Below are 10,249 nucleotides of genomic sequence, written 5' to 3' on the forward strand. Positions count from 1 at the left end.
AGGAACCTGTGGGGTTTGAAAATGGAAATCCTTTGCTCGTTTATAAATTAGAGCACGTTGGGAAAGACAAATTCTACAGAAAGGGGAGAAGTAGAAGCTGTTATTTCCTTTTTAGCAGTAGTGGGCAATGTGGGGAATGGAACAGACAACAGATACAGGGTTTTACAGCAGCTTCTGGGAAATCTGCTGATAACCTGCCCCAGTGCCACAGCTGTTGCTGAGATCAAGAGTCATGGGGTGGTTTCCCATGATTCTTCCAACTTCTTGAATTCCTCAAAGGTTACAGTGGCGTTGTCTGGCCCTTACTCCTCAAATGGACTTTTTTGGTGCCCAATTCCCTATGTTTAAGTCTCCTCCTGGTTGAAGTCACTAGCTAACTACTCTAGTTGATGAAACGAAACTTGTTTCAGGTGATGAGTGTTGAAAGCTTATAAACATGGATACATTCAAACAATGATGATACGTTTGTTCAAAAGAGAATGATTATCTTAAAGATATCCTCCAAAGTTAAAAATTGATCAACAGAAAATGATATCTTAATAACAATAATCTAGATGTTAAGGATCTGTTAACAAAGATTAGGATATGCGCCAGGCAAACGAGTTGTCAAGTGGAAAAAGGTGTACTTCACAATTAGAGAAGATCACTTAAAAACCCCATGTTTTAAAGGTATAACCGACAAAAAATAACAGCACATACTGTATGTATACAACTTGAGTTTGGAGATAAGTACACATCTGTGAAATTATCACCACAATCTATGCAATAACCCTATCCATTGTCTCCAAAAGTTTTCTCTCACCCACTTTATTATTATTATTTGTGATAAGAACACTTAACATAAGATCTTTCCTCTTACCAAATGTTTAAGTATATAATACAGTACTCATAACTATGGACACTGCACTGTACAGTAGATCTCTAGGGCTTATTCATTGTGTATAACAGAAACTTTGTGCACTTCGAGCAACAACTTCCCATTTCTCTCACCACCCCCTCCAGCTTCTGGTAACCATCATTCTGTTCTCTACTACTATGAGTTTGACTGTTTTAGATTCCACATATAACTTAAATCATACAATATTTGTCTTTCTGTGCCTGGCTTATTTCACTAGCATAAATGTCCTCCAGATTCATCCATGTTGTCACCAATGGCAGGATTCCTTCTTTTCAAAGGTTAAATAATATTAATCGTATGTATATACCACATTTCTTTATCCATTCATCGGTCGATGGACATTTAGATTGATTACATGTCTTGGTCATTGTGAATAATGCCACAGTGAACGTGAGAGTTCAGTTACCTTTTTGAGATCTTGCTTTCAATTCTTTTGGATCAATAACAGAAATGGGATTACTGAATCATATGATAGTTCTATTTTTAATTTTCTGAGGAGCCTCCATGCTGTTTTCCATAGCAACCGAAGCAGCTGCACCCATTTGCATGCCCGCTAACAGTGTACAAGGGTTCTCTTTTCTCCAGATCCTCACCAACACTTTTTATCTTTTGCTTTTTGGATAACAGCCATTCTAATGGGTGTGAGGTTCATTGTGGTTTAAATTTGCATTTCTCTGATGACTAGTGATGTTGAACATCTTTTCATATATCTCTTGGCCATTTTTAGAAAATGCTATTCTTGAATTTATTTTCAAAATATACATTGAAATCTGTTTTTGAAAAACTTAACAATAATCATCAAATTAAAAACTAGATGTGTCAGTCTCAAATCATTTAATAATATTCAATCAAGAATAAAAAATTTAGAAAGCAAAACTCATTAGTTCTTTTATTTACTCAGCAATTATTTCTTGAAAAGCTATAAGTGCTAAGCAGTACTTAGGTGCTGGGGGAAGCAACAGTGAGCAAAAGATTTGAAGACAAATCCTTGCCTTCTTGGAGCTTGGTTCTAGAGTTTGATATAGACAATAAAGATGTTAAGTACTAAGATGCTTACATAGTACTTTAAAAAGAAGATCATTACGGCCAGGCGCGGTGGCTTGCCTGTAACCCCAGCACTTTGGGAGGCCAAGGCGGGTGGATCACCTGAGGTCGGGACTTTGAGACCAGCCTGACCAACATGGAGAAACCCCGTCTCACCTAAAAATACAAAATTAGCCAGGTGTGGTAGCACATGCCTGTAATCCCAACTAAGGAGGCCGAGGCAGGAAAGTCACTTGAACCTGGGGGGCAGAGGTTGTGGTGAGCTGAGATCATGCCATTGCGCTCCAGACTGGGCAACGAGAGCAAAACTCCATCTTAAAAATATAAAATAAAATAAAACAAACAAACAAGAAAAACAGAAGATCATTACTATGAAAGATAAAATGAATGAGGAATTCTGGGGTGTTAAGTTTGCAATTTTAAATAGGATAATCAAGGTAGGCCTTATTGAGAAAGTGATATTTGAGTCAAGACTTAAACTAAGCAAAATGCGAGCCATGGAGATAACAAAAACAAGATTTTTCCAGGCATTGGAAATTGTTTTTGCAAAGGAGCTGAGGCTAGGATGTGCCTGGCATCTTTGGGGAAGGACAAGGAAACCAGTGTTGCTTAGGTGCAGAGTTTCTGTGGAAGAAAAAAAAAAACAAAACTCAGAGGAAATAACTTATTTAAGAGTTAAATTGAACAGTTAGCTAAATAGCAACAGAGGAAGATCTAAGTGTTTCCAGTTATTTGGCTTTTCTTTTTTTTTTTTTAACACCTTATAAATTTGGTTAGCTAATTAATTAGCTGGGTAGGAAGGTAGGTGGGTAGGTAGATAGATAGATAGGTAGCTAGCTAGTTTTAAGGAGATAATACATGCACACCAACCATATACATTTCCGAATTTCCGGTGGTCTGAAGCAGTGCACAGTGAAAAGTCATCCTCTCTGAAGGATCCAATGTCACTAGGTCTCCTATGTATCTTTCCAGAGACATTCCATGACTCTAATATACACTGCCAATTGAGGTAATTTGGAAAAGCAGAGTGTGTCACTGAGATCTTGACAAAGTTTGCTTTCATAGATGCACCTTCATCTTTGTGCAGTAATTACAGACCCCGAAAGAGGAGGTCAGCCCAGATGGTGCTCATCCCATATGGGTCGGGTGGGGCCTATCTTGTGAAGTCACCAAGCCACCTCATGAAGAAGTTACCTGGGTGTGGCCACTATTTATTCTGAGAGCTATTTTTGTTCCCATATCCAGAGGAAGATTCCGTGGCTGTCGTTTCTTGTCATTTTCTCCCAAGGATAAGGAGTGATTTCACTGTATGAATGAAAACAGGTGTAATGAAATTAAAAAACAAACTGTAGTCAAAAATAAATAAATGCAATAATAAAGTGAATAATAAATGGAAAATTTCTGTGTTTCACCAATCAATATGGACCAAGGACAATGCATTCTTTGTTTGACACAAGTTAGAAATCCAAGTTTTTCCTCTAAGTGCAGCCAAACTACATGTAATACATACTTCAGGCCTTCAGGCATTTCCCTTGTAGGTAAACAAACAGCAAGCCATAAAATCTTCTGTATTTCTTTGATGTTGCAGACGGTCTTCTGTTTTATCATGGGCTGCAAGTCTGATTCTGCTCTGTGAGATGTCTCGCATAATTTTCTAGTAGTATCAATAAAAGTGCCATACAATCAGTCTACCTCTCCAATGATAGTAAGATAAAGGATGTTGCTTTCTTCAGAAACATTACTATGGCCCTAGCATTGTCATCACCCAACAGCCTATCTCTATAACCACTACTATATTTTCTAAGAGACATCTCTGGGATTAAAGTGTATCTTTAGCTTTCTACTGGTGTTTCCAGTCCTTGAATTCCCCCAACTTGATTTTTCTTAGCCTAAAAAATGACCTAAATTTCCTTTTCTTTTACATTCTACCTCTTTCTTGCCTCACCTAACATATGTAAATCACCATAAAAGTTGAGTAGTAGCTCTCCTGTTTTTCCCCTTAAGTTTTTTACTTACTCGAATATACACTTACTCTAGAAGGACATTTTGATTCTAGCATACCCTCAAGTTAATGATATCATAATGTATGCTTCTGACTCAGTTTGAAAATCCAAATAGATTAATGACAGTAAAGTCTTTTGAGAAAGTAAATAAATATATTAAGGATGCTTGAGAAACAAGTAATATAAATACAGACCCCCAAAACAAGAGAAAGCTGTGATTCAGTGATAGCGTTTTTTGGCAGTCTTTACCTGATTCTTACCTTGTTCTCCCACTGTACTGCCCACTCCAGGCTTCTTTTCCCAGCATAATCTATCCAGATCACTTGTGTTTACTATCCAAGTGTAGCTCTCCTTTGTTCCAGGCTGAGGTCCAGGAAATAAAGCTGATGTTGTCACAGGTTCTAATGGGTTAAATAATACTTGGGCACTGCTGGATGCCAACTAGCACAGTTTTCTGGAGATGATGTCTTAACTGGAAGAATGGAATCCATTAGTTGGAATTTCAGTTGCTGACTGATCAACAGAAGAAATATGTGGGATAAGAATGCCTTCTGGAACCCCTTAAGTCAAACCAGCTAGGAAATTGCCTTCTCGGACTGCATGAGGAGTCTACCGAAATTCTGATTTTCTTAGATGTACAGCAAAGAACTTTAAAAGACCCAAATAGGGCACAAGACAGTTATCATAGTATTAGTATCAACTTCAGGTGAGAATTTAGTCATTAAATATAATTGACTTCCTATTTATTAAAAATGCTGGCTTTCTGAAGTCATTCTATAAGGAAATGAATCTGTGAGGCATGACTTGTGATCACAGCGGGGGTGAGGAAGCCCTTCGGATGCAGCTTTGTGGGGAAAGCATGAGGAACAACTCCACTGGCTTCCTATGTGAAACAGACAGATTTACCTCTAAGATATTTTTAAAGGAGAAGAAATAATAATTTATAACTTAGAAATTAAAGCTGTTGAATGCCTCATCAAAGATGAGGCAGCATTATCCATTTCAAGGATTATAAAACAAGAGAAGTATGATTTATAGAAATGAAATAGAACTTTTTCTAAGGGAAGCTTATAAACTTGAGACTACATATTAGACAAGCTCACAGGTTTGGGGAAAAGGGATACATGTGTAAGCCTCGCATGTTGGACTGAGGAAAGGAAAAAGTTGTTGGGTCTTGAGTTCAATTTTTAAATTTTTTGGTGAGTAGAAATGAGCTCATATAAATAACATTTCCTCTTTTGTGCTTTGCCTAAACTATTCTTCTAAATTGGGATCTTTAGCCACACCAATCCCCAGAGTTCCTCAGATTTCTGCTTCAGTGCTGCTCATGTCATAAACAGAATTCTTATAAAAGCATTTTCAGAATGTAAATTCCGTAAGGGTTCAGAGATGAAGCTATGTTTTAAATAGATCTATATTATTAGTGAAAACGTGGTGTAGTACAGCGCACAGCACAGACAGCCTTAGAGGTCTGGGTCCTAGGCCCAGCTCTTCTGCTGGCCATGTGGCAATGAATGCTCTGTGTCTCTGATTTTTCATTGGTGAAAGAAGAGGGATGAAATGAATGGCTCCTCAGTTATCTTCCAACACTGAGAATCTGCCTTTGTTATGTAAGAGTAGCCTGGCTTTCACTCAGGCCTGATCATGAATAACAATCTTAATAGTGGTGAGTAATGCATAGAGTCACTTTTCCACAACTAGGAGAATCTTGTGTCTTGAAGAAAACGTAGGAAATCATATCACCTTGTCCTCCATTGCCAGTGAGGGCTGCATCTTCATCCTTCAAATATGCTCTTTCAGGCTGATCTTAACAACTCTTCCCAAGGGGCAATCTTCACAACTTCTATGTCCTTAATGGCAGAAGTTCTTCCTTACGTTTGGTCTGAATCTCCCTGCTGAATTTGCAATTTATTTTCATTTATCCTATCCTTAGCAGAGAGGGAACACAACTGGGGCACACACTCAAGTGCTATCTATTATTAATCTGAGCCATAGTAAATTTGTTTGTACTAGAGTTTCTGGGGTCTTACATTGCATTCCAGTGAGATGATAGAACCTGATCCCTTGATGGAATGTTCTCTTTGAGGTCTAAAATGACTGAACAATAAAGGCTCACAGGCTGGCAGGAATCCTGAGCAGTTCTTGATAGTGGTCACAGGAAAGGGCATTGTTTCTTTGGCTGTCCAGTCTCCTAGCAACCTAGCGTACAGCGGCTCTTGACAGAGGGCTGTCTGAAACCCCACGTTTAGAACTATTAAACTATTTCTTCTAAAATTAAATATGTGCTCCGGCAATTGTATTTTAAAAATCTGATAAAAAGGTAACTTTTCCAATAGCACCTGGTGCTTAATAGAGATAGGGAAAACTGATGAAAGGGAGCATAATTATACCATCTAGCCCTACCCACTGTTTTCTGAAAGGTGAGCTCTCATTATGCCCATTTTACAGAAAAGGCAGATGGACACACACTGAGAAACAAACAATGCTAACAATATCAACTGTTTAAGAGGGAAATGTTTAGGATTTGGAAAAGAAAATGAAAGGTTTACCTTGCTGACTCTCAAAAAGTAATAAGAGTTCCCTGTTCACTTTCTGCCTCCTCCTAGTCGTGTGGGTGTCCTGTGAGAGGCAGGAGGAGGAAAAACGTGGTATTCCCTGGGGATGGACTTTCCCAGCCTCCTCCGGAGCAGTCCAGGTTTGTGAATCAATGCAGGGGGTGGGGGTGGGAGTGGGAGGGGTTGGCCAAGCAAGGCTTTCCCTTTACCCACACAGGCTGTGATTAAGAAGGCATCCATCTGTCAACAGAGGCTCTCAGCTGTATTTCCAGCCCAGCTTCCTCCCAACTGACTCATTCAGTGATGCCACAATCTAATGTTTATGACCTAACAGATGATCACCATGGAAGTAGCACAAACCTTGGACTGTTGAGGAGCAAAACCAGCGTAGAGGAGCTGGACAGTTTAGGAAAAGAAAAAATGAAGACCCTTATTCATAAAGACCACATGTTAAGACTGAACATCCCATCCCTCATGTGGGCACTTCCACCAGTTACTAAAATTGATATTGGGATGCCTTCGTGCCTGTTAGAGAACCCAAATAAGGATTTAAGGTGACCGAGTACAAACAAATGGCATGGCATTTAGAAATAGAGAGCAAGAAATGGAAGGGAAAATGTGTATGCCGCAATTTAATGAGGTTTGGATTACAAGTTCAGTTTCCTTATCTTTTTGCCAGCATGTGGCAACAGTTCTAAAGGAGACAGAAAATGTGCCGAATGCCAGGAGAAAGATGAAGTTCCCCCCAAACTCAACTTTATAAACAATCCTGGTGGAATATTCACAAAGTGGAAGTCAGGATAAACTGGCTATTCCACCCCGCACTGCCCCCCATGAAAAGAAAAGACTAAATGAATAAGAAAGCCAATGGAAATAAGTGCTTTTTAGTAAAGATCATCGCATTTGGTGCTGTGAGTGGCAGGAGGCCTTGGCACAGACTTGGGAGCTACATGAGGACTCCGGTGGCGCGGTCAGGGTGAAGTGAGCCTGACTTCCTGGCCTGGCCTCCCCAGACTAATAATCAAAAAGAGCTGCCCTTCCCCAGACCCAAACAGCCCTGTATGAACAGAGTGTCTCCTAGTAGTGCCTGCGGCTTACGAGTAATGTGAGAGTCTTTTTATAACTGTTGAGGTTTAATGTAAAAGGAAGCTCAGAATCAGCGGTAAAGGGAGGGGAATGTTGTGAACTACAGACCATCTGAAATGGGGAAAATCATAAATACCAGAGTGTCTGATTATTTGAATGTCTCTTGAAGTCGAATAATGAACCTTCTTCATGTTCTGCTTCTCTGGACTTGGCTCCCTCTGACAAATTTGCAGGCATCAGGGTCTGTCTGGAATTCATTCCAAGTTGGAGGGATATTTTTTCCCTTGACATTTTGCAGCTGAGACAGCCGGAGCAGGAAGCTGAGGAGCGTAACATTACCAAATATGTCCTTTCTCCTGCCCGTAAGTTTTATTTCCACAGGAAAAGAAGGCAGATGCTGGCCAATGAGAACTGGCCAGTAGAAATGCAGCCACAGCAGGCGGCCTCTACTGGAAGTGAGGAAATTGATCAGATGCCATTTTTCACAAAAATGGAAACTGTTCTAGGTACCACCGATTAAAATTTGTGCTACGCCGGAGGAAGAAGTTTGACAGCTTCCTACAAGTTGCCCAGCTGTTTCAGGGGAATTGTTTATCACCCTATTGGTCTCATTTTCTCAAGAACGCTGGAGTGGGAATTAGAGAGCCGGCCTTGGTTGCTGACACACTGTGCTTTTGACCAGATCATTTCTCCTAGGATGTGGGGGAAGCTTCAGATGCTTTATTGCTAAAATGAAAGTTTGGATGTGATGAGCTCCCAGATCTCCTCTGGGTTACCAAGACTGTGGTCTCCAAGCTTCTTCAATCGCATGTTTCAACCACTAAAATAAATCCAAATATTTATCCAGATGCTTTTCTTTACGGGTCTAAGACACTAGTCTCGAACTATCATATCTACATGGACTAGGAAATAACATAAGTGAGCAAAATAGCTGCAGATCGCATACCCTTTGCTTGCATATTAAATACAGTCAGTTCTCCATATCCACGGTTCCACTCTAGCAGATTCAATTAACCTTGCATTGAAAATATTTTTGAAAACAACAATACAAACAATAAAAAATAACACAATTAAAAAAATAAGACAACCATTTACATGCCATTTACATTGTATTAGGTATTATTAAGTAATCTAGAGGCAATTTAAAATATAGGGAAGATGTGTGTACCTTACATGCAAATACTACATTTATACAAGGAATTTGAACAATCTGTGCATTATGGTGTTACAGAGAGAGTCTTAGAACCAATCCCTTCCCCAAACCTCACCCTCATCCCCACCCTGCTGATACCAAGGGCCTGCTGAATGTAAGAAAGTTCTTTTTTTTTTCTTTGAAACAGTCTTACTCTGTTACTCATGCTAGAGTGCAGTGCTGTGGCGTGATCTCAGCTCACTGCAACCTCCACCTCTCGGGTTCAAGAAATTCTCTGCTTTAGCCTCCCAACTATCTGGGATTACGGGTATCCACCACCATGCCCAGCTAATTTTTGTATTTTTAGTAGAGATGGGGTTCCACCATCTTGGCCAGGCTGGTCTTGAACTCCTGACCTCGTGATCCACCCACCTCGGCCTCCCAAAGAGCTGGGATTACAGGTATAAGCCACCGTGCTCAACCAGAAAATTCATTTTTTTTCCGATTTTTTTTTTTAATTTTATTATTATACTTTAAGTTCTAGGGTACATGTGCATAACGTGCAGGTTTGTTACATATGTATACTTGTGCCATGTTGGGGTGCTGCACTCATCAACTCGTCAGCACCCATCAACTCGTCATTTACATCAGGTATAACTCCCAATGCAATCCCTCCCCCCTACCCCCCTCCCCATGATAGGCCCCGGTGTATGATGTTCCCCTTCCTGAGTCCAAGTGATCTCATTGTTCAGTTCCCACCTATGAGTGAAAACATGCGGTGTTTGGTTTTCTGTTCTTGTGATAGTTTGCTGAGAATGATGGTTTCCAGCTACATCCATGTCCCTACAAAGGACACAAACTCATCCTTTTTTATGGCTGCATAGTATTCCATGGTGTATATGTGCCACATTTTCTTAATCCAGTCTGTCACTGATGGACATTTGGGTTGATTCCAAGTCTTTGCTATTGTGAATAGTGCCGCAATAAACATACATGTGCATGTGTCTTTATAGCAGCATGATTATAATCCTTTGGGTATATACCCAGTAATGGGATGGCTGGGTCATATGGTACTTTTAGTTCTAGATCCTTGAGGAATCGCCATACTGTTTTCCATAATGGTTGAACTAGTTTACAATCCCACCAACAGTGTAAAAGTGTTCCTATTTCTCCACATCCTCTCCAGCACCTGTTGTTTCCTGACTTTTTAATGATCACCATTCTAACTGGTGTGAGATGGTATCTCACTGTGGTTTTGATTTGCATTTCTCTGATGGCCAGTGATGATGAGCATTTTTTCATGTGTCTGTTGGCTGTATGAATGTCTTCTTTTGAGAAGTGTCTGTTCATATCCTTCACCCACTTTTTGATGGGGTTGTTTGTTTTTTTCTTGTAAATTTGTTTGAGTTCTTTGTAGGTTCTGGATATTAGCCCTTTGTGAGATGAGTAGATTGCAAATATTTTCTCCCATTCTGTAGGTTGCCTGTTCACTCTGATGGTAGCTTCTTTTGCTGTGCAGAAGCTCTTTAGT

General features: G+C 39.9%; 1 long non-coding RNA gene across 2 annotated transcripts; it reads right to left on the reverse strand.

Moving 5' to 3' along the window:
* Nucleotides 1–3,016: 3,016 nt before the first annotated feature.
* On the reverse strand, nucleotides 3,017–6,771 carry LOC126952042 (uncharacterized). 2 transcript variants are annotated; one of them, XR_007724777.1, is made up of 4 exons: nucleotides 6,495–6,771; nucleotides 4,206–4,308; nucleotides 3,453–3,596; nucleotides 3,017–3,247 (listed from the first exon to the last, which is right to left on the reverse strand). It is a non-coding gene; the product is annotated as an uncharacterized LOC126952042 (long non-coding RNA). The 2 variants fall into 2 exon arrangements; XR_007724776.1 differs by having other exon boundaries at nucleotides 4,206–4,417.
* Nucleotides 6,772–10,249: the final 3,478 nt, after the last annotated feature.

This window comes from Macaca thibetana, chromosome 4 (genome assembly GCF_024542745.1).
Source record: "Macaca thibetana thibetana isolate TM-01 chromosome 4, ASM2454274v1, whole genome shotgun sequence".
Lineage (NCBI taxonomy): Eukaryota > Metazoa > Chordata > Mammalia > Primates > Cercopithecidae > Macaca > Macaca thibetana.